The sequence below is a fragment of the Nerophis lumbriciformis genome, linkage group LG13 (genome assembly GCF_033978685.3).
Source record: "Nerophis lumbriciformis linkage group LG13, RoL_Nlum_v2.1, whole genome shotgun sequence".
NCBI lineage: Eukaryota > Metazoa > Chordata > Actinopteri > Syngnathiformes > Syngnathidae > Nerophis > Nerophis lumbriciformis.
In genome coordinates this window covers 31,790,269-31,811,824 of record NC_084560.2, presented here as the reverse complement: position 1 = coordinate 31,811,824, position 21,556 = coordinate 31,790,269, and the positions used below count along the sequence as shown (strand labels likewise).

The 21,556-nt window shown below is 38.6% G+C and overlaps 1 long non-coding RNA gene across 2 annotated transcripts; it reads right to left on the bottom strand.

The window, feature by feature from the left end:
- Positions 1–190: 190 nt before the first annotated feature.
- On the bottom strand, positions 191–18,905 carry LOC133613169 (uncharacterized). Of its 2 annotated transcripts, XR_009816416.1 has the most exons (4): positions 18,760–18,905; positions 14,957–15,042; positions 4,335–4,460; positions 191–644 (listed from the first exon to the last, which is right to left on the bottom strand). It is a non-coding gene; the product is annotated as an uncharacterized lncRNA (long non-coding RNA). The 2 variants fall into 2 exon arrangements; XR_012050801.1 differs by lacking the exon at positions 191–644 and having other exon boundaries at positions 4,094–4,460.
- Positions 18,906–21,556: the final 2,651 nt, after the last annotated feature.

Here is a 21,556-nt window from a genome sequence, read left to right as displayed (position 1 = left end):
AGGCTGTCAAAGGAGTTGATTGATTTTACGCCTCTTGTTATCGAGGCCGGCAGCCACAAGGACCCCCCCTCTAATACCCCCCACCCCCCACCCACCCAAAACCTCCTCCTCCTCCTCATCTGACGCACACACACACACACTCTCTCCCACCCACACAAACACAGAAGCTGGTTGCCGGGCAAAAGTATCAGGTATCATCTCTCAGGTCATATAAGAAATATGGAAGAGAGAAGAGTTGTGTTGGCCTGTATAGGAGCCGAGTGATCGTTGCCTGCTTCTTTAGCCAGCAGCAAGCAGGGAAGGAGGGAAGGAAGCAAACTGACTGTGATCACAGTGATGGAGGCCATGAGCAAATGAAAAGTGAAGAGAAGCCTAGCTTGTTGAATGGTGACCCAAGTGAGGTATGACCTTTGTGTTTCCATCTCAGTGTGAATATGACATATTTCTGCAGGTAAATGAAGTCAGACCTTTTCATTGTCTCCCCCGCAGCCTTTTAGCCCCGGGTTCCCTCTCTTCCGGCTCTCCATCGGCCGCCGATTTCTTCCCTCTCCTCAATTTTCTTCAATAGACTTGCCGCAATTTAGCCATTACTCACATTATTGCCGGTGAAGCCTTGGCGTCGTTCCTCGGCGAATAATTGGAAGCTGCAGGTGTGAGAGGGCGCATTAGCATACTACACCAAGCTCGCACCTTGCCGCCATTACGGCCCGGGAAAATACATCCATCAAACTAATGCCAAGGAGATGGACGTGTGCCGCCGTTTACGAGACTTGAGACATGTCGTTAAAACGTGCAGCGTGAGAGTGCACAGCGGAATGAGAAAAAGCAGTTCAAATTTGTTATTAGGAGAAATGACTGTAAATCTTTGGCTTTACGTTGGATCCATGTCATCATTAATTGGAGTGACCTAGAAATATTACGTTCATATATATGTATATGATACATATACTGTGTGTATTACGTAGTACACATTGATGACTATCAGTGAAAAACAAGCGCCTTCAAACTGATGATCTTTTAACTAATACTCAACTTTTTTTTTTTTTTTTTTTTTACAATGTACAATGTAAAAACTTCTAATAGATTAAAAAGCATATTTTTCCAGCCATAACTAAAAATGTATCTTAATTTTCGACAATAAAGTACTATCTATTTAATGAATAAAGTAAAATGTTTCTAAGAATAAAGTTGAGCTTTTTTGTTTGTAAAGTAGCATTTGTTTAATTAATCATATACATTTTTCCCCAGAAATAAAGTAGTATTTTTAAAGATTAAAGTAGTACCGTATTTTTCGGAGTATAAGTCGCACCGGAGTATAAGTCGCACCTGTCGAAAATGCATAATAAAAAAGGAAAAAACATATATAAGTTGCACTGGAGCCCAGCCAAACGATGAAAAAAACTGCGACTTATAGTCCGCAAAATACGGTATTTATTTTTTTTATATATAGAATGAAGTAGTATTTTTTTGTTAGTCATATTATTTAAAAAAATAAAAATACATCTTAAAAAAAAAAAAAATATATAATACTGTATGTGTTTGTGTAATATATATATATATATATATATATATATATATATATATATATATATATATATATATATATATATATATATATATATATATATATATATTAGAGTGGCCGTGCCAGCAATCGGAGGGTCGCTGGTTACTGGGGTTCAATCCCCACCTTCTACCATCCTAGTCACGTCCGTTGTGTCCTTGGGCAAGACACTTCACCCCTTGCTCCTGATGGCTGCTGGTTAGCGCCTTGCATGGCAGCTCCCGCCATCAGTGTGTGAATGGGTGAATGTGGAAATACTGTCAAAGTGCTTTGTGTACCTTGAAGGTAGAAAAGCGCTATACAAGTATAACCCATTTATCATTTATTTATTTATATATATATATATATATACATATACATACATATATATACATACATGTATATATACATATACATACATACATATACATATATATATATATATATATATATATATATACATATACATACATATATATACATACATGTATATATACATATACATACATACATATACATATACATATATATATATATATATATATATATAAATATGTATTAATACATATATATTTTTGTTACTGATTTTTCAAGAATGAAGTAGTAAGTAGTACTTATTTACTATTTGAAGTCAAACTTTTCTGGGAATAAAGTTAAGCTTTTTGTTGTTGAATAAAGCAGTCCCTCCACGCCCCCAACTAATAGTATTTTTTTTTTCCAAGAACAAACTAGTAAAATGTAATATTTTTTTTGTTAGTCACATTTTTTGTAGGTATAAAATGACTTTTTGAAACTTTTTTTATTTATCTTTTTTTTTTTTTTAGAATAAATTAGTATTTTTTTAGGGTAAATCTTTTTTGGTTTGTCATATTTTCTGAAGAATAAAGCAGTATTTTTTTTAAAGAATACATTTACTTTATTGGTATTTTTGTTAGCAATATTATAGCAAGAATAGAGCATATTTTTCAGACATACCGATACAGATATCCTATTTTTCAAGAATAAAGTAGTATTTATTTAACGAGTGAAGTCAAAATTTATTGGGAAAAAAGTTTTTTTTTTTAACAAAGTACTATTATTTTTCAAGTTTTTTACGAGTATTTTTTATTTTTAGAATAAAGTAATATTCTTGATAGTCATATTTTTTTCCAGAATTCAAGTACATTTCGAAAAAAAAAAAGAATACACACACACACACACACACACACACACACACACACACACACACACACACACACACACACACACACATATTTCGCTGCTGCCAACTGCTCCCCTCCCCTCCCAGGGGGTGATCAAGGGTGATGGGTCAAATGCAGAAAATAATTTCGCCACACCTAGTGTGTGTGACAATCATTGGTACTTTAACTTTAACTTAATATATATATATTTAGGATAAAATAACACTCTTTAAAAATAAATATATGTTTTGTTAGTCAATTTTTCCCAAGAACAAAGTAATATTTTTTAAAGAATAAAGTGGTCTTTTTTTTGTAAATCATATACATAAATTCTTTTTGTTTTATAATGAAGTGTTATTTATTGTTAGTTATACTTTTACAAGACTAAAGTATATTTTTGAGAAATAAAAATGTTCACAATGTATTTCTTAATTTATTTATTTTTCTAAAACTAAAGCTGCATTGGAAAAACAAAAACAAAAAAACAAACCGTAATCCCACAGAACAAACACATTTTTTCCAAGAAAAAAGTAGTATTTATTTTTTTGAATTAAGTAATAATTTTTCGGTAGTCATATTCTTTCAAGAACTAAGTTGGGGGTTTTTTAGGGCAAAAAAAACAAGTTTCTTATATTCGTCATGATAAACTAATTATATTTCCATAAGTCATATTTTTCCACAAATAAAACAGCATTTTTTTTCTCTTCAGAATAAAATGATATTTTTATGAGATCAAGTTTTATTTTTTTGAAGTAGTGTAATGTTACAGAAGAAATTCATCTTTTTATGTTTCATATGTTGTATTTTTCCCCCCCAATAAATAAAGTAATATAGTTTAAAAAATAATGTAACCTTTTTGAGAAATAAAATCCTATTTTTCTGAAAATAAATTGTAATTTTATGGACCAAGTCTTAAAGCCATAAGATAGGAGGTTAACGTATCATACATAATGTATTAAGTATTATTTATTAAGTTATTATAAGTTTCACTGCATGAGAACAGCAAGTTCATATTTTACATTATTGAATGACAGCTTACTATTAAGTATGAACATTTTGTTACCACAGCACCACCTGCTGGGCTGCACTTGCCCCGAATACAAAATGTCCACTTCTTTAATTGAAATCAAATATGTTCCCCCCGCCTGCTGCCTCCAGATGGTCCCTGTGGACTTTTAATCAGGCCCATCTGAGCCTAGGAACCTGAGAGCGTTGATGTTGGGTGGGCAGTGTGGTGCCACGCCAAGCCGCCTGTCCCCAGGAGCCTGAATACGATCCCCCGCACCCCCCTCCCCCCTTTACCTGCCCCCTTGTCTATCTTCCTTCTCACTACTGCGACTCTTCCTCTCCCCCACACTGTCATGTCTGCCCTGGGATAAGATAGACTTTCTTCCACCTGACAAGGCTTCTTGGCCTGGATTAGCGGAATACCTGCACAGGTGGGTGGCCTGTGAATGTGTTGAGTGCGTTAAAAGGGGACAACTTGGCATATCTTGCAGTTTCCAAAGTCCTCTTATCATCCCATGAATAAATAAGCTTGGGGGTAAAGTTGATGGTGCTTGTGCTGTTAATAAAGTTTTGATTTTCATCTTGCCTCTTTCAGGTCTTACCTGCTAATTAGGCCACGTCTTGGGTTACTCTGTCATGCGTGATATGAGTCTATCAGAGATGTCCGTCATGCTGCAGGGGTCCCGGGACGTCGCGCTCGCACAAGCCGCAGCCACCCATGCGAAGGTCTAAAATGTGGCAGAAAAAAAGGCGTAACAATGAAAAATACAACGCAGGCTGTATTCATTATATGACAACTTTTGTAACTCACGTTACAATTGCTCATGTTACTAAATAAGTCAATGAATGCATCAATTTAGTGTTTTTTTTTTTTAATTAGGTTCAAATTTTTCGAGGATTTTATAGTCGTGCCTCGTTTATCGCGGACAACTCGTTACAGGCTTTACCGTGTTAAACAAATTTCTGCAATTATTATAAATCACATGTTCCATAGTTAGATCTTCAAAAAACTGTTTACAACCTTTCTTTTAGAGCCGTCTAAACATGAAATAACACCCTTGTGGCACTTTAACACTCGTTCAATCCATGTCCTCCGTGTCAGGCTTGTCACTGACAGTTTGGTTATGTTTTGGTTTTTCCTCTGTGTTTGTGTTTTACTTCCTGTCAGCGCTCTTATTTTGGTTCCTTTTCCTGCAGGTCTCCCTGAGCGCTTGTTTCCCTCACCTGTACCTGATTGGCAGTCTGGCATACCTGGTGGCGATTGCCAATCAGGCTACTATTTATACCTGCCTCGCCCTCCAGTCAGTGCTGGAGTACTGTATGCTGTGGACTGTTTGCTGTCTCCAGTTCTGCCTGGTTCCTTCTCCCTGATTCCTATTCCTGTTTGCTGTATCCTATTTCCTGTCTCCTGGTTCCTGGTTCATGTTTTACCTACATTTTTGGACATTAAATCATGTTTTCCTGCACCAAGCCTGCCATCTCTGCATCTTGGGGTTCGTCACCACCACTACCTGACAGAATACTCCAGCCAAATACGAACCCCGCAAAGATTTCTATGGCGGAGAGGCTTGACATGACATTTATGCTGTGCATTCACGCACAGCATAAAACGTTTGGTGAAAGAAAGAGTAGCATAAAACATGTCATTCTGTGGCAGAGTCAGAGAAAGGTGTACATGTAAACAAACTATGGTGAGTTCAAACACCGCCAAAATTAGTAGAACCAAACGGCGCTTGCCAAATACTCTTATCAGTGAAGCATGTTTAATACAAACAGTAGGATTTCTAACAATTAGGAAGGTTTGTGTCATGTTTGTCCTCCTACAGAAACAATTTTAAAACAGAATTGGGGCGGCGCTAAAGAGCCGCATGCGGCCCGAGAGCCGCAAGTTGCCGACCCCCGATTTAATGGATACAATGAAACACAATTACGCATATAAAATCAACTTGTGTTCAATCCGCAATGTAGTGGAGCTTCAATATTTTAAGCACAATGAAGCAGAGATGACTGTAGTCATATTCTTCTCAAAATTGTTTTTTTTAAAGAAAAAATATGAAATCTTGATGGATAAAAACATATATATTTTTTTTAGAAACAAGACAGTTTTTCCTTTCTTTTTTTTTTTTCGAGAATAAAGTTCATTTTTCCCGCCAAAATAAGGATACGTCATATTTTTTCATGTTGCTTTTTTAGTGTAGATTCACTTTTTTCAGAGAATAGAGAGTCATACCTTTACAAGACTAAAGTTGTATTTTTACGAAAAGAAGCGGTTACTCTGTGGGAATAAAGTTTTTTTTGGTTTAATTTTTTCAAAAGAAGTGGTAATTTTACAGGAAAACTAACCTACTCATATTTTTCACCAATGAAGTCATTTCCCTCCCCTTAGAAATCAAGTCATATTTTGGGGAGAATATTGTAGCACATTTTTTCATGAGAAAAATAAAATACTATCTGATAATAAAGGCGTTATTGTTTTTGAAAAAGGTTTAGTTTTTTTTTCTTCTTCAAAGAACAGGGTTGCATTTTATTGGAGAGAAAAAAACTGCAGTGATATGTTCACAAAAAAATATCCTTTCCGAGAAATTAAATCGAAATTTTTTCCAAGTTAAAAGTTTTATTTTTGTAAAATAAAATAACGCTATTATTGTTTTCAGGAATACAGACATATTTTCCTGAGAATATCAAATGTATCTATTACATCCTATTTTCTTGACATAAAAAATATGTATATATTCAAAAAACCCAAAACCGGTGAAATTGGCACATTGTGCAAATCGTTAATAAAAACAGAATACAATGATTTGCAAATCTTTTTCAACCTATATTCAATTGAATAGACTGCAAAGACAAGATACTTAACGTTCGAACTGTAAAACGTTGTTATTTTTTGCAGATTAAATAATTAGCTCATTTGGAATTTGATGCCTGCAACATGTTTAAAAAAAGCTGGCACAAGTTGCAAAAAAGACTGATAAAGTTGAGGAATGCTCATCAAACACTTATTTGGAACATCCCACAGGTGAACAGGCTAATTGGGAACAGGTGGGTGCCATGATTGGGTATAAAAGCAGCTTCCATGAAATGCTCAGTCATTCTCAAACAAGGATGGGCAAGGGTCACCACTTTGTGAACAAATGCGTGAGCAAATTGTCGAACACTTTAAGAACAACATTTCTCAACCAGCTATTCTAAAGAATTGAAAGATTTCACCATCTAAGGTTTGTAATATCATCAAAAGGTTCAGAGAATCTGGAGAAATCCCTGCACGTAAGCGATGATGTTACGTACCTTCGATCCCTCTGGCGGTACTGCATCAAAAAGCGACATCAGTGTGTAAAGGATATCACCACATGGGCTCAGAAACACTTCAGAAAACCGCTGTCAGTAACTACAGTTTGTCGCTACAACTGTAGGTGCAAGTTAAAACTCTACTATGCAAAGCCAAAGCCATTTATCAACAACACCCAGAAACGCTGCCGGCTTCGCTGGGCCCGAACTCATCTAAGATAGACTGATGCAGAGTGTAAAAGTGTTCTGTGGTCTGACGAGTCCACATTTCAAATTGTTTTTGGAAACTGTGGACGTCATGTCCTCCAGAACAAAGAGGAAAATAACTATCTGGATTGTTATAGGCGCACAGTTCAAAAGCCAGTATCTGTGATGGTATGGGGGTGTATTAGTGCCCAAGGCATGGGTAACTTACTCAGTGGCCTAGTGGTTAGAGTGTCCGCCCTGAGATCGGTAGGTTGTGAGTTCAAATCCCGGCCGAGTCATACCAAAGACTATAAAAATGGGACCCATTACCTCCCTGCTTGGCACTCAGCATCAAGGGTTGGAATTGGGGGTTAAATCACCAAAAAATGATTCCCGGGCGCGGCCACCGCTGCTGCCCACTGTTCCCCTCACCTCCCAGGGGGTGATCAAGGGTGATGGGTCAAATGCAGAGAATAATCTCGCCACACCTAGTGTGTGTGTGTGTGACAATCATTGGTACTTTAACTTTAACTTTAACTTTAACTTACACATCTGTGAAGGCACCATTAATGCTGAAAGGTACATACAGGTTTTGGAGCAACATATGTTGCCATCCAAGCAACGTTATCATGGATGCCCCTGCTTATTTCAGCAAGACAATGCCAAGCCACGTGTTACAACAGCGTGGCTTCATAGTAAGAGTGCGGGTACTAGACTGGCCTGCCTGTAGTCCAGACCTGTCTCCCATTAAACATGTGTGGCGCATTATGAAGCATCAAATACCACAACAGAGACCGCGGACTGTTGAACAACTTAAGCTGGGAAAGAATTCCACCTGAAAAGCTTCAAAAATTGGTCTCCTCAGTTCCCAACCGTTTACTGAGTGTTGTTGAAATGAATTTTTGACCACTCCTCTTGACAAAATTGGTGCAGTTCAGCTAAATGTGTTGGTTTTCTGACATGGAATTCAATTTTTGTTTCATCTGACTACAGAACTTTCCTCCAGAAGGTCTTCTATTTGTCCATGTGATGTCAGATGAAACAAAAATTGAGCTGTTTGTCCACAATACCCAGCAATATGTTTCAGGAGAAAATGTGAGACCTTTAATCCCAGGAACACCGTCAAGCATGTTGGTGGTAGTAACTGGTGCTTAAAATGGGGACAACGAAAAGGAGGATTACCTCCAAATTCTTCAAGACAACCTAAAATCATCAGCCCGGAGGTTGGGTTTTGGGCGCAGTTGGGTGTTCCAACAGGACAATGACCACAAACACATGTCAAAAGTGGTAAAGGAATGGCTAAATCAGGTTGGAATGAAGGTTTTAGAATGGCCTTCCCAAAGTCCTGACTTAAACGTGTGGACAATGCTGAAGAAACAAGTCCATGTCAGAAAACCAAGAAATTTAGCTGAACTGCACCAATTTTGTCAAGAGGAGTGGTCAAAAATTCAACCAGAAGCATGTGGATGGCTACCAAAAGCGCCTTATTGCAGTGAAACTTGCCAAGGGACATGTAACCAAATATTAACATTGCTGTATGTATACTTTTGACCCAGCAGATTTGCTCACATTTTCAGTAGACCCATAATAAATTCATAAAAGAACCAAACTTCATGAATGTTTTTTGTGACCAACAAGTATGTGCTCCAATCACTCTATCACAAAAAAAATAAGAGTTGTAGAAATGATTGGAAACTCAAGACAGCCATGACATTATGTTCTTTAGAAGTGTATGTCAACTTTTGACCACGACTGTATATATATATATATATATATATATATATATATATATATATATATATATATATATATATATAAATGTATATATTTATATTAGACATTTTTTAGTAAAAAGTTGCAAATTTACAGGAATAAGGTTTTATTACTTTTAAAATAGAATAATCATTTTCCAAGAATAAAGTCATCAGAATGAAGTTGTGTTTCTTTTAGATTAAATAAATTGTAATTTTACTTTAATAAAGTATTGTTTTCAAGTAATTAAGTCATATTTTTTCAAGAATAAAGTCAAATATCCATCCATTCATCCATCCATCTTCTTCTGCTTTTCCAAAGTCGGGTCGCGGGGGCAGCAGCCTAGGCAGAGAAACCCAGACTTCCCTCTCCCCAGCTACTTCGTCCAGTTCTTCTCGGGGCATCCCGAGCCGTTCCCAGACCAGCTGGGAGACATAATCTCTCCACTATGTCCTGGGTCTTCCCCGTGGTCTCGGACGCACCCCAACATAAAGTCATATATATTCTCTTTTTAAATAAAGTTATATTTTCAAGAAAAACACATTTAGAAATAAAATAATATTATGTTTTTTAAATTAAGGCAATTTTATTTCCTGGAATTAAGACAATTTCTTTAGAATATATGTATGTAGATTATATGGACAATAATATTAATGACATTATAATACAACAAAAATATATAATATATCATATATATAATGAAATGAAATATAATATACAAGATAGGCTCCAGCACCTCCCACGACCCCGAAAGGGACAAGCGGTAGAAAATGGATGGATAGATGGATACAACAATACATTTTTTTTTACAAATATTTTTTTTTTCATTTTTATGGTAAATAATGTCATATTATTCATAATATGTGTTAGTTTTTTCGAGACTAAAATCATAATTTTTTTGTAATTAAACAAAAAAAATCTTCACAAAAAAAGTTTCATATTTTTCAAATAAATTGAAATTTATAGAACAAAAAAACATGCCGATAGTATTAGAAACTGGTGTCAGAACCCACCAAAACAGATCAAAATTGATCATCGATATTAACATTACTATTAATTACATCTCGAGTCTTCCATATGTCTTGCATGTATGGAAAATATGACAACAAAGAAGTATCTTTGTAAGGGCCTATTTGATATGATACATCTTTTGTATGGGATCTCATTAGATGGTGCAGGTGTACATACCGTATCCATACTTCAATCAAGTGTAATGTGATGTGTACTTCATCAGCTGTAGCCTTTGTGTATTATTAATGTCCAAGTGTTGGTAGACTGCACCAGCTCAAGCTCCTTAGTTCCTTAGCTCCAGTATACCTGTGCTATATTTGGGATCGTTGCAACAGTTTGGCAAGCAAACATTTCTTGCATCACTTACAGTTTAATTTCAGTGGTCAGGCTGAACAGCTAGCGGTCAAGCTGTGAGGAAAAAGTTCAACAGTTAATTGCCGAACCACCCCGTCCCTGCAACGGCAAGGACTATACGTGCAAGAAAATTGCTTGACACTTAGCACATTATTGTTTCAGCGCAGCCGGCAAGAGATTGTGTGGCCCTAGGTGGCGTCATTAACACAGTCTGGAGTAACACCTTTAAATCAGATGGCATTGTTACTGGTGCCACGGCTACTGTTCGTGCATGTGATTAATGAGCACTTTTTCGCTTTCATTTCATACGTTGGCCCAGGTGTTCCACACATTCTATGATTGAGTCCTAGCATATAAACCTTCAGTAAAGATTAGACTTGTTTTGGTGCACTATGACCCTAAAAAGATGCCTTTTAGTTTGAAGTGAAATACAAAAAATACTTTCTTCTCCTATTGCACATTGCAACGACTGATATGTACTGTATTTACCTGTAATTGTGTTTCAAACTTGGCAATCGCCGATAATCAGGAGAGGATGTTATTTTTAAAGGGGAACATTATCACCAGACCTATGTAAGCGTCAATATATACCTTGATGTTGCAGAAAAAAGACCATATATTTTTTTAACCGATTTCCGAACTCTAAATGGGTGAATTTTGGCGAAATAAACGCCTTTCTATTATTCGCTCTCGGAGCGATGACGTCACAACGTGACGTCACATCGGGAAGCAATCCGCCATTTTCTCACTTTCGTCGGTGTGTTGTCGGAGGGTGTAACAACACGAACAGAGACGGATTCAAGTTGCGCCAGTGGCGCAAAGATGCGAAAGTGGCAAGAAATTGGACGAAATTTGTTCAAAATACGAGGCTGTGGGGAAAGCCGACGGAATGGTCAGTCGTTTGTTCCGCACACTTTACCGACGAAAGCTATGCTACGACAGAGATGGCAAGAATGTGTGGATATCCTGCGACAGCTTTCAGGAAAAGAGAGCAGATGAGGGTATGTCTACAGAATATATTAATTGATGAAAACTTTATTCATTACTCGCGGTTTTACGTAAATTATTATACATAAACTGTGTTTACCAATAATTTAGCTTAAAAACATTTTTTTTTTTTCAATCATTTGAGTACATTCGGGTAGTCTTGTGTAATGCAGTATTTTGTGTCTATTTAGGTATGGTTAACCTGAGTGCTGAAATCGTGGAAAAATATATGTTCTTAGCGTGCCTGAAATGGGCTGTCTGCACTCTCAAACTGCATGTTGTTGCCAAATGTATTTCATATGCTGTAAACCTAGTTCATAGTTGTTAGTTTCCTTTAATGCCAAACAAACACATACCAATCGTTGGTTAGAAGGCGATCGCCGAATTCGTCCTCGCTTTCTCCCGTGTCGCTGGCTGTCGTGTCGTTTTCGTCGGTTTCGCTTGCATACGGTTCAAACTGATATGGCTCAATAGCTTCAGTTTCTTCTTCAATTTCGTTTTCGCTACCTGCCTCCACACTACAACCATCCGTTTCAATACATGCGTAATCTGTTGAATCGCTTAAGCCGCTGAAATCCGAGTCTGAATCTGAGCTAATGTCGCTATACCTTGCTGTTCTATCCGTCATGTTTGTTTGTATTGGCATCACTGTGTGACGTCACAGGAAAATGGACGGGTGTATATAACGATGGTTAAAATCAAGCACTTTGAAGCTTTTTTTTAGGGATTTTGCGTGATGGGTAAAATTTTGAAAAAAACTTCGAAAAATAAAATAAGCCACTGGGAACTGATTTTTAATGGTTTTAACCCTTCTGAAATTGTGATAATGTTCCCCTTTAAAATGCGAAAACATGTAATTGAAAACACAAATTTTTTGTGTGCATGAGAAAGAAAAAAGAAAACCCAAATGGTCATTTATGAACAACAAAAACATCAGAACCAATGTTGTAATATCTCTGAAGGGCAAACTGTTCAGTCAGCAATAAATTCACCGGCTCATGAGTTGATGGTAAACAACAGTACAACATGAGTTTCATACCAACAGCAAAGATTCTCATGATACATCAATTACAGTTGCAGCCATCTTTTGGAGTTGATTAAGAAAAATACATCAGAAGGTTGCCAACTGCCACAAATTTTGCTGTACATTTTTTTTATTGGCGTAATTAAAGACCAAATTGCATTTGGAACAATTTCCCTTATGAATCAATGAAGTTTGTCTAAGTCTAAGCCTAAGTCTAAGTTAGACCACGCACCTGGCCACTATACCAGTTGGTGACTAGTGTTGGGTAAAACGATACTGAAGCATCGATGCATATACTGGGTCCTTCGATGTGTGTATCACTTTAAGAAAAAACAAACATGTGACCAATACAGCTGCTGTAAAGTGTCAAACTGTGTTTATCAGGAAGTGGTTATCAGGAACTAAGAAAAGGGAAACAATGATAATGGCGCTAATTAAGGTAATTGTTCTTTTTGTATTGATACCTGGCTCATTGACCTGAGTAGCATGCTTCATATTCCTTTCTGCACAGGTAAAAGTTTAAAAAAACATTTGATATTTGTTTTATTTGCAGGTCAAATGTAAATTTAAATGTTTTAATCCAGCGAAATGGCGCCATTATAAAATAGCAACACAGGGTCAATACAGCCAGTGAGTGTGCCACACTCTCACTGAAGGGTCACTATTGGTGACCTAATCAAACAGAGGCATTAATTGCAGCATTTACTGTGTTTTGATTATTTTTAAGTAATACCAGTACTATATATATTGCACTAGTTCCTCCATTTTAATTAGTAGTCTGTCCTAAAAGGTCTGACGAAGACTGCATTATACAAAACCTCCAACAGGAATGGGTGGGCCTTTGCTTAGGACAGGGGTCGACATTTGAGCCCATTTCCAACCAAATAAAACCCACCGAGAGACGCAAACTCTGTTTGATCCTTAAAATGACAATAACACTACTTTTACTTTCATTACATTTATGCTATAACATTCATGAAATCAAACACGAGACAGAATACGACTCAGAAAGTATATTTTTGCTGTGATCAGCTTTCCGCAGCAGTTCCGAACTGTGTTTTTGTCATGGAAATGTATTTCCACATTTGATTTTGTGTTGTTTGCCATTTTCTCCCCGCATATTAAGCACACAGGTAAAACTAACCTCGTCAACAGTGAACGCAAACTAATTTGTCCATGAAGCATTAAATGTTGTATTTTCATCAGAAATGTTTCTCTTTTTGATTTGTCAATTGGCCGCTAAAACAATACGATTGCTTGGCAGCAAAAGATGATGCATAGGGGGTGTTAGCTACATTTCAAAATATTGCAAGATCACAAACTCTCTAAAATAACAATGGTTACATTAAACAGATGAACTAAATGAAATAAAATACATTAAAATTAAATAGCCATTATTTAGGGGCAGCGCGGTGGATGGGGTTAGTGCATGTGCCTCACAATACAAAGGTCCTTAGTTCAATGCCGGGCTCGGGATCTTTCTGTGTGGAGTTTGCATGTTCTCCCCGTGACTCTGGCTTCCTCCCACCTCCAAAGACATGCACCTGGGGATAGGTTGATTGACAACACTAAATTGGCCCTAGTGTGTGAATGTGAGTGTGAATGTTGTCTGTCTATCTGTGTTGGCCCTGCGATGAGGTGGCGACTTGTCCAGGGTGTAGCCCGCCTTCCGCCCGATTGCAGCTGAGCTTTAGCACGCCCCGTTACCCCGAAAGGGACAAGTGGTAGAAAATGGATGGATGGATAGCCATTATTTATTGACATTTTTTAAAAGCCAAAAGGCATACTTGCCAACCCTCCCGATTTTTCCGGGAGACTCCCGAATTTCAGTGCCCCTCCCGAAAATCTCCCGGGGCAACCATTCTCCCGAATTTCTCCCAATTTTCACACGGACAACAATATTAAGGGCGTGCCGTGATGGCACTGCCTTTAGCGTCCTCTACAACCTGTCGACACGTCTGCTTTTTCACCATACAAACAGCGTGCCGGCCCAGTCACATGTTGTATGCGGCTTCTGCATACACACGAAAGTGACTGCAAGACATACTTGATCAACAGTCATACAGGTCACACTGAGAGTGGCCGTATAAACAACTTTAACACTGTTACAAATATGCGCCACACTGTGAACCCACACCAAACAAGAATGACAAACACATTTCGGGAGAACATCCGCACCGTAACACAACATAAACACAACAGAACAAATACCCAGAATCCCTTGCATCCCTAACTCTTTCGGGCTACAATATACACCCCCGCTACCACCAAACCCCGCCCCTAGCCCAACCCTGCCCACCTCAACCCCCCCCCAATCTTCCGAATTTGAAGGTCTCAAGGTTGGCAAGTATGCCAAAAGGAGCAAGGCTGGAGGCATGAAAGAGCGATGGGTTGCAGAACCCTGGCTTTGTGACCTGCCGTATCAAGGAGGATTTTCAGTTTTGTTTTGTGGATATGGCCAATTTACGGAACACTATTCAAAAGTGAGGTTGCTGGTAAATGAGTGCAAAATATCGTGGTTTCTTAGGGAGAACGTGAAGTTTGGCAGGCCCACCTGTTGCTTTGGCCTGCAAATTCACTACTCATGTTTCCTTGCTTTACAATATTGAAGCATATCAATACCTGTGGTTGTGTGACTGTAACCTTGAGGGTCTTGCATCTTTCCCACTGTGGAGGAAGCTCCAGGTCTGCATGGCGTCCATCACAGTCTGCCAGACAAAGAGAGACAAAAGCAGTGTGTTAAGTCAGCGGCTGGCTGATACACAAGTGCTCCGTGACGCGGCTTTACTCCCATGAGCTTCTATCGTTTCTCCCCGAGGCCTGGGAACGGCGAGATGGTGATCTCTCTTTTCACACCCAAACTGTACTTCAGCTGGCGTTCATATTCACCATTGACCTTCCGACGTCACTATTCTTTGTCCGAGTGAGGCTTCCTTCGTCTCTCTTTTCCAGCTCTGGTCAGTCTAGTGAAAGAGGCTCCACGGGCCTGTAATTAGCTGCTTGACCCCCAGGGGGCTCGGCTTGTATGAGCGCTGATCCGGCCTGATCAGATGAGTAATTCAAAGCACCAACCGGAGTGAAAGGCATCCGCCATGGGTCCCATGAGTCAGGGCGGAGCGGCTAGGGACCCACACAATCCTGCACACTGGCTACCATAACTCAAGGAAAGTGAGTGGAGGAGGGTAACCTGAGCCAGGTAGGGGGAAGGAGAGGTGCGGTGTTGGCCATTGGTCAAGTGCCTTGAATCCTGCAAACGGGTCATATCTGGTTCCACTCCACCTGAGAAGCCGACCCCGAGGAGAGGATTCAAAGAGACCGAACCTTCCCGCTCTGATAGATTTCCTCCAGATTCACTCTCGCTGGACTAGTCCACATGGCAGCGTGCGTGTTTTTGTGCTCCGTGTTATGAAAGCAGGTCAATAATGGAGAAATGTGTGCAGCCGCTGCACTTTGGCCGTGTTAATTAAAGCAGGGGAGAGAGAGAGAGTTTGTTTGCTGCACCAAGGACACTCCAGCTGGGAGACGCACACCTGAGACGACACAGTCGCTGATGCTTCAGGCGCCTCGGCGTGACCCCAACACCGAGCGCCTATTGAAGTTGTGACGCAGCGTTGAGAAAGCAAGACAAAGACGTCTGGGTGCGAAACTGCTGCCCTGAAGGCGAGGTCAAAGTAAGACATGCAGAGGAGCGAGAATGTGGGCAAAGTGCGAGGAAGCCAAGCAGAGATGGAAGACTAAAATTAGTTTCACCGTGTCACCTGTTTATGTCCACGCTGATTGATGTCGACATCACCCAAATTGAAATAGAAACTAGAGGTGGCCCGATAAATACTTTTCACTTCTGATATGATATTGCCATTGGAGCCTTGTGCATTGTCCCAGACCGATACTGATCCGATATTATATTGCACAAATCATACATACTTGTATTATATAGTAGTGTGGAATGATAGAAAAGGTTTGATCAAGTGAAATTACTCAGAGAACAATGCTAGGTATGACAAACACTAACCTGCACTGGGACCTCAATTTACGAACGCTTCATTATACAAACTTTTCGATTTATGAACCGCAGGCCGAATAAAAAACTGCTGTGTTGTACAAAACTTGTCTCAGTGTATTAACACTCCCATTGTGTGGCATGCACCGCAGCCATTTTGTGCCCAGCAGCACATCCACTGTGGGCAGGCTGGTCACTCTCGAGTGTGTTGGCAAAGCAGTGCTGTCGTTAGCGACTGTGCTAATCGAAGCGTGGCATGCTTTTTGAGTGTTTTTTTTAGCCTTTTTTAAAAAAAATTCTAGTTCTGAAAGCTCAGTATGAGTTTAAAGAAAGCATTGGACAAGCAATGTGTAGTTTAAAACTTCAGAAAGTACCCACAGCGTTGTCGACACTGCCTTCCACCTCCTCCTTCCACTTTCTTTCGCTGCATGCCAAGAAGATTAACCAACATGGATTTTATTGTATTCCTAATTATTGTAGCAACCTGGCTGTTAAAATTAAGGAGTTTCGTGTTTTTAAAATCTGAGTGCACCACCGGGCTAGTGACAGTGTGTGTGTCTTTTCTGGTTTATTTGAAATAGGGACAGATACAGAAACATAGATATCTGAAACAATGTATGCATCATAGTGTTTGTAGCCAAAGCTAATTTACAACACTTGTCCCCAAGTGTTGTAAATTGTTGTGTGTCGGCAGGGTGGCTGCATACGAGCGGGACAGTTCAGCTACTTGTTGTTTTGATTTTGTTATTAAGTAGAGAGTTGATCAATCACCCTCTTGTTATGCCTGTTTGATATACAATACTGTATAATACTTTACATTGTGTTCAAACTCAAAGTGTACAAACTTTTACACAAATATGAACTTTTGCAGAGGCTGCAACCCATTATTCATGTTTACATTGTTTCTTATGAAAAAAAATTGGGTCATGATCTTGGATCAGGTTTTGTTGAAGTTTAGTATTTCCTTAGTTGTTGATTTAGTTCTGCGCCAGCACCCGGGTTTGTTTTCTTTGTTGCCATGGGTGCTGATTATTGTCACCTGCCTCTGATTAGTGGTCGGGACGCTCACCTGCTCCCGGTCACTAATCAGAGAGCTATTTATTCCTGCCTCACGCCATACTCTGCCTGGCAGTTTTATTTGCGACAATTCTTGTTCCTGTTTTGGCGAGACTTTTGCTAAGATTTACCGTAGCTTCCCGTGCAATCGGCACTAATTTGTATTTTGTCTTGATTTATTGGAATAAATCATTCTTCCTACCTGCACACTGCTTCCGGACGTCCATCTGCATCTTATGGAATCGACCAGCACATAACCATGCGACCCCGACGTAACAAATTGATTCAATATACAAACTAATTTTATATACAAACTCCAATTGAGTTCATAAATAAAGGTTCCACTGTACCTATTAGTAACAGTCTGGAATGGACTTATGCTGTCTTTAAGTTGAAGTGGTAATTGTTTTTTTGCTAACACCTAGTGGCCACAATATTTCATTACATCAAGCTCATGACACAGTAATTGAAATGATGCGGATACGTTTGTTCCTGGATACTTTCTAATACACTTCTGCCTTGGAAACTTGGTATGTGGAAGTAATATGCAGCTCTGATTATTTAATACGTGTTTATACTGACAAATGTGTTGTTTTAGAATGCATTATTGTTTAATTAACAACACATTACTTACAGTAAGTCTAGCTTGTGTGTTATTATGTGCTTAGCTGTTGTGTAGCTGTTAGCTCCTAGTAGCCTATAGCCAGTGGCAGCTGCTGGTCTTTCAAGTAAGGGAAGCTCATTTTCAGCTACTCTTTAAACACAAATACTCCAATAGCAAACAAAATATATAAAGATTTTCGATTTTACGAAGAAATTGCCGTACTTACATTTTTAATAGATTTTCTTTGTTTAGCTTGCATGAAAGTAAAGAAAGATGGCGATAAAAGCCCCATTGGGAGTGTGGAGAGTTGATGCCTTCTCTTTGGGACACCTTCCTCTCTACCTCTCTCAAGTCGTCATGTTTACAAACCATTATGTCCCTGCCTGCTGTTCCTCCTCCTCCTCCTCCTTTTTTTAAACTGCATCTTTCTTTGTCTTTTCTCCTGCTGCTCGGAAATCTGTAAGGCTTGCTCATCGGCGCCAGCGTTTGTTAATCCCCTCCCAAAGCACCTTAGCAACGCTAGGAATTTAGAGATGCTAAAAAAAAAAAAAACACCACGACGACGACAACTGTTCTTAACGCTGGGCTGGCATTGGCACGAGTGGCCACATCTTGAGATGTGTGTGTTTTCCATAAGTAGTTCAGAACAATCTGGAAGGGTGTGATAACCAAGGGTCTCAAGTGTATGTGTGTGTATGTGTGAAGTGGGAATGTATGTGTATGCCATACCATGCCAACAACCTGGTAATCCCAGCGTGTAGTCACCTGAGATGCTCATTATCTAGTCCCACAACACTCGTCGAGCAGGCACCACAACCGGACTGGCGGCTTTTGTGCCGTCACGGACCAGAAGGAGTCACGAGACCGTCTGAACAAGAAAACGATACGCAGCGTGTCACCGTGCAACACGTTCTGTGAAAAAATTAGGAAGAAATTGTACAAAAAGTTAAACACACATAATTATACGAAGTTAAGCAATACATTTAGGTAAAAAAATACAAATTAAAAGGTGATCTAAGTTTTCATTTAATTGTCGTTATTGTGTTATTTGAACAAACAAAATCATGTAAAAAAAGATTGAAGTTAGCATAAGTCATGTAAGAAGAAAATCGTTGAATGATAACTTAAAAATAAAGACAACTTCAGATTGTTTTCTTTGTTTAAAGATAGAACAAGCACATTCGGAAAATGTTCAAATAATAAAGCTTTAATGGTGTGGAGGGGGGCGTGGTCTGCGGGCCTGCCGCGGAGCGAGGTGTGTAAGGACCGGCCTCGAAACACAGCTGGCAGGTGATTGGATGATGGCAGGTGATTGGATTACCCAGTTGGGGTTGATCATCCAATCACCTGTCATGCTTATTAGAAGCAGCCGGGCCGAGACATGTTGGGTGCGAGTGGGAGTTCTGAGCAAACGCGCGCTGGACATGAACAAACTGAAAAGTTGAAGAGCAGAGTGCTGTCCTGGCGTGTGGATACAAAATAAAAGATTGCTCAACCCAAACTCCCGGGCTTCCGAGAAGTGGGATCACAGTCAGGAGAACCCACAAGAGGGAAACCCTCACAAATGGTATTCTATCTTCATTTGTCGTTATTTAATATTTTCTGAACAAATGATGTGACGATGTTCATCAGTCAAACAGGTGGAATTGAGTCTGGCCGAGTTTTAAAATGTTCTCATTAGTGTTAATTTTTTATCTATTACAACTCAGGTGTCAAACTCAAGGCCCGGGGCCAGTTCTGGCCCGCCACATCATTCTATGTGGCCCGCGAAATCCTGGAAAAATGGGTTTCAATAGAATACTTTTTTTTTTTTTTTTTAATAAATGCATTTATTCTTTCAAATTGAACAGAAAAAAATGCATATTTTAAACTTTAATATTATCTGCTCATGCCAATTATGTTATTATATACTGTATTGCAATAATATTTTTGTGAGATAAAAACAAATCGTTAAATATCTGCTTATCACCTTTATTAATGATTTTAGTTATAAGTTATACATAAAAAATCTAATAATCAAGTGCATATGCCTTTCGATTAATCATGATTAATCACAGGTTATTACCCGCATGCATAATGTAAATTCATTTTAAAAAAGCGGCCCACTTAAAGCAGCCATTACTGCGACGTGGCCCTCAATGAAAATGAGTTTGACACCCCTGTAGTAGGTACACAAAGAGTTTAGTGCTATAATACACAAAATAATGAAACTGCCTACGTGAACTGTTCTTAAAAAGTCACCGTGCAACACGTTCTGTGAAAAAATTAGGAAGAAATTGTACAAAAAGTTAAACACACAGAATTGTATGAAGTTAAGCGATACATTTCAGTAAAAAAAAATCAAATTAAAAGGTGATCTAAGTTTTCATTCAATTGCTATTGTGTTATTTGAACAAACAAAATCATGTAAAAAAGATCGAAGTTAGCATAAGGTCTGTAAGAAGATAGTAGAAACACAAAGAGTTTAGTGCTACAATACACAAAATAATGAAACTGCCTATGTGAACTTTTGCAGAGGCTGGACCCATTATTCATGTTTACATTGTTTGTTATGGAAAAATGTGTCAATGTAAATATACATTAGAAGTGACTCATGTTTTTCTATAACTCTGCATGTTGTTTAATCATTTGTTCTTAAAAAGTCACCGTGCAACATGTTTTGTGATGAAAAATTAGGAAGAAATTGTACAAAAAGTTAAACACACATAATAGTACGAAGTTAAGCGATACATTTCAGTAAAAAAAATACAAATTAAGAGGTGATCTAAGTTTTCATTTAATTGTTACTGTGTTATTTGAACAAACAAAATCATCAAACAAAATCTGGGGCGGCATGGCGTAGTGGGTAGAGCAACCGTGCCAGAAACCTGAGGGTTGCAGGTTCGCTCCCCGCCTCTTACCATCCAAAAATTGCTGCCGTTGTGTCCTTGGGCGGGACACTTCACCCTTTGCCCCCGGGGCCACTCATACCGGTGAATTGAATGATGAATAGGTGGTGGTCGGAGGGGCCATTGGCGCAAATTGCAGCCACGCTTCCGTCAGTCTACCCCAGGGCAGCTGTGGCTATGAAAATAGCTTACCACCACCAGGTGTGAATGAATGATGGGTTCTACATGTAAAGCGACTTTGGGTACTTAGAAAAGCGCTATATAAATCCCAGGTATTATTATTATTATTATGTAAAAAAGATCGAAGTTAGCATAAGGTCTGTTAGAAGATAGTAGAAACACAAAGACTTTAGTGCTATAATACACAAAATAATGAAACTACAAACGTGTCTTTATTTTTTTAGCTGAACAAAAAATGAAGTGTAGAAAAACAGAATTATTGTAGGACATTGAAAATTATTAAAAAAAAAGTTAAATGCCATATTTCACGGGAAAAAAATATACATTAGAAGTGACTCATGGTTTTCCATAATTCAGCATGTTGTTTAATCATTTGTTCTTAAAAAGACCAGAACAAGAGTAACGTGTCATTGCACAACTAAAAAAATGTTAAGAGATTTTGTTGAACACAATTTTAAGTATAAAATTAAAACACAATTAGCATAGTGTCATCG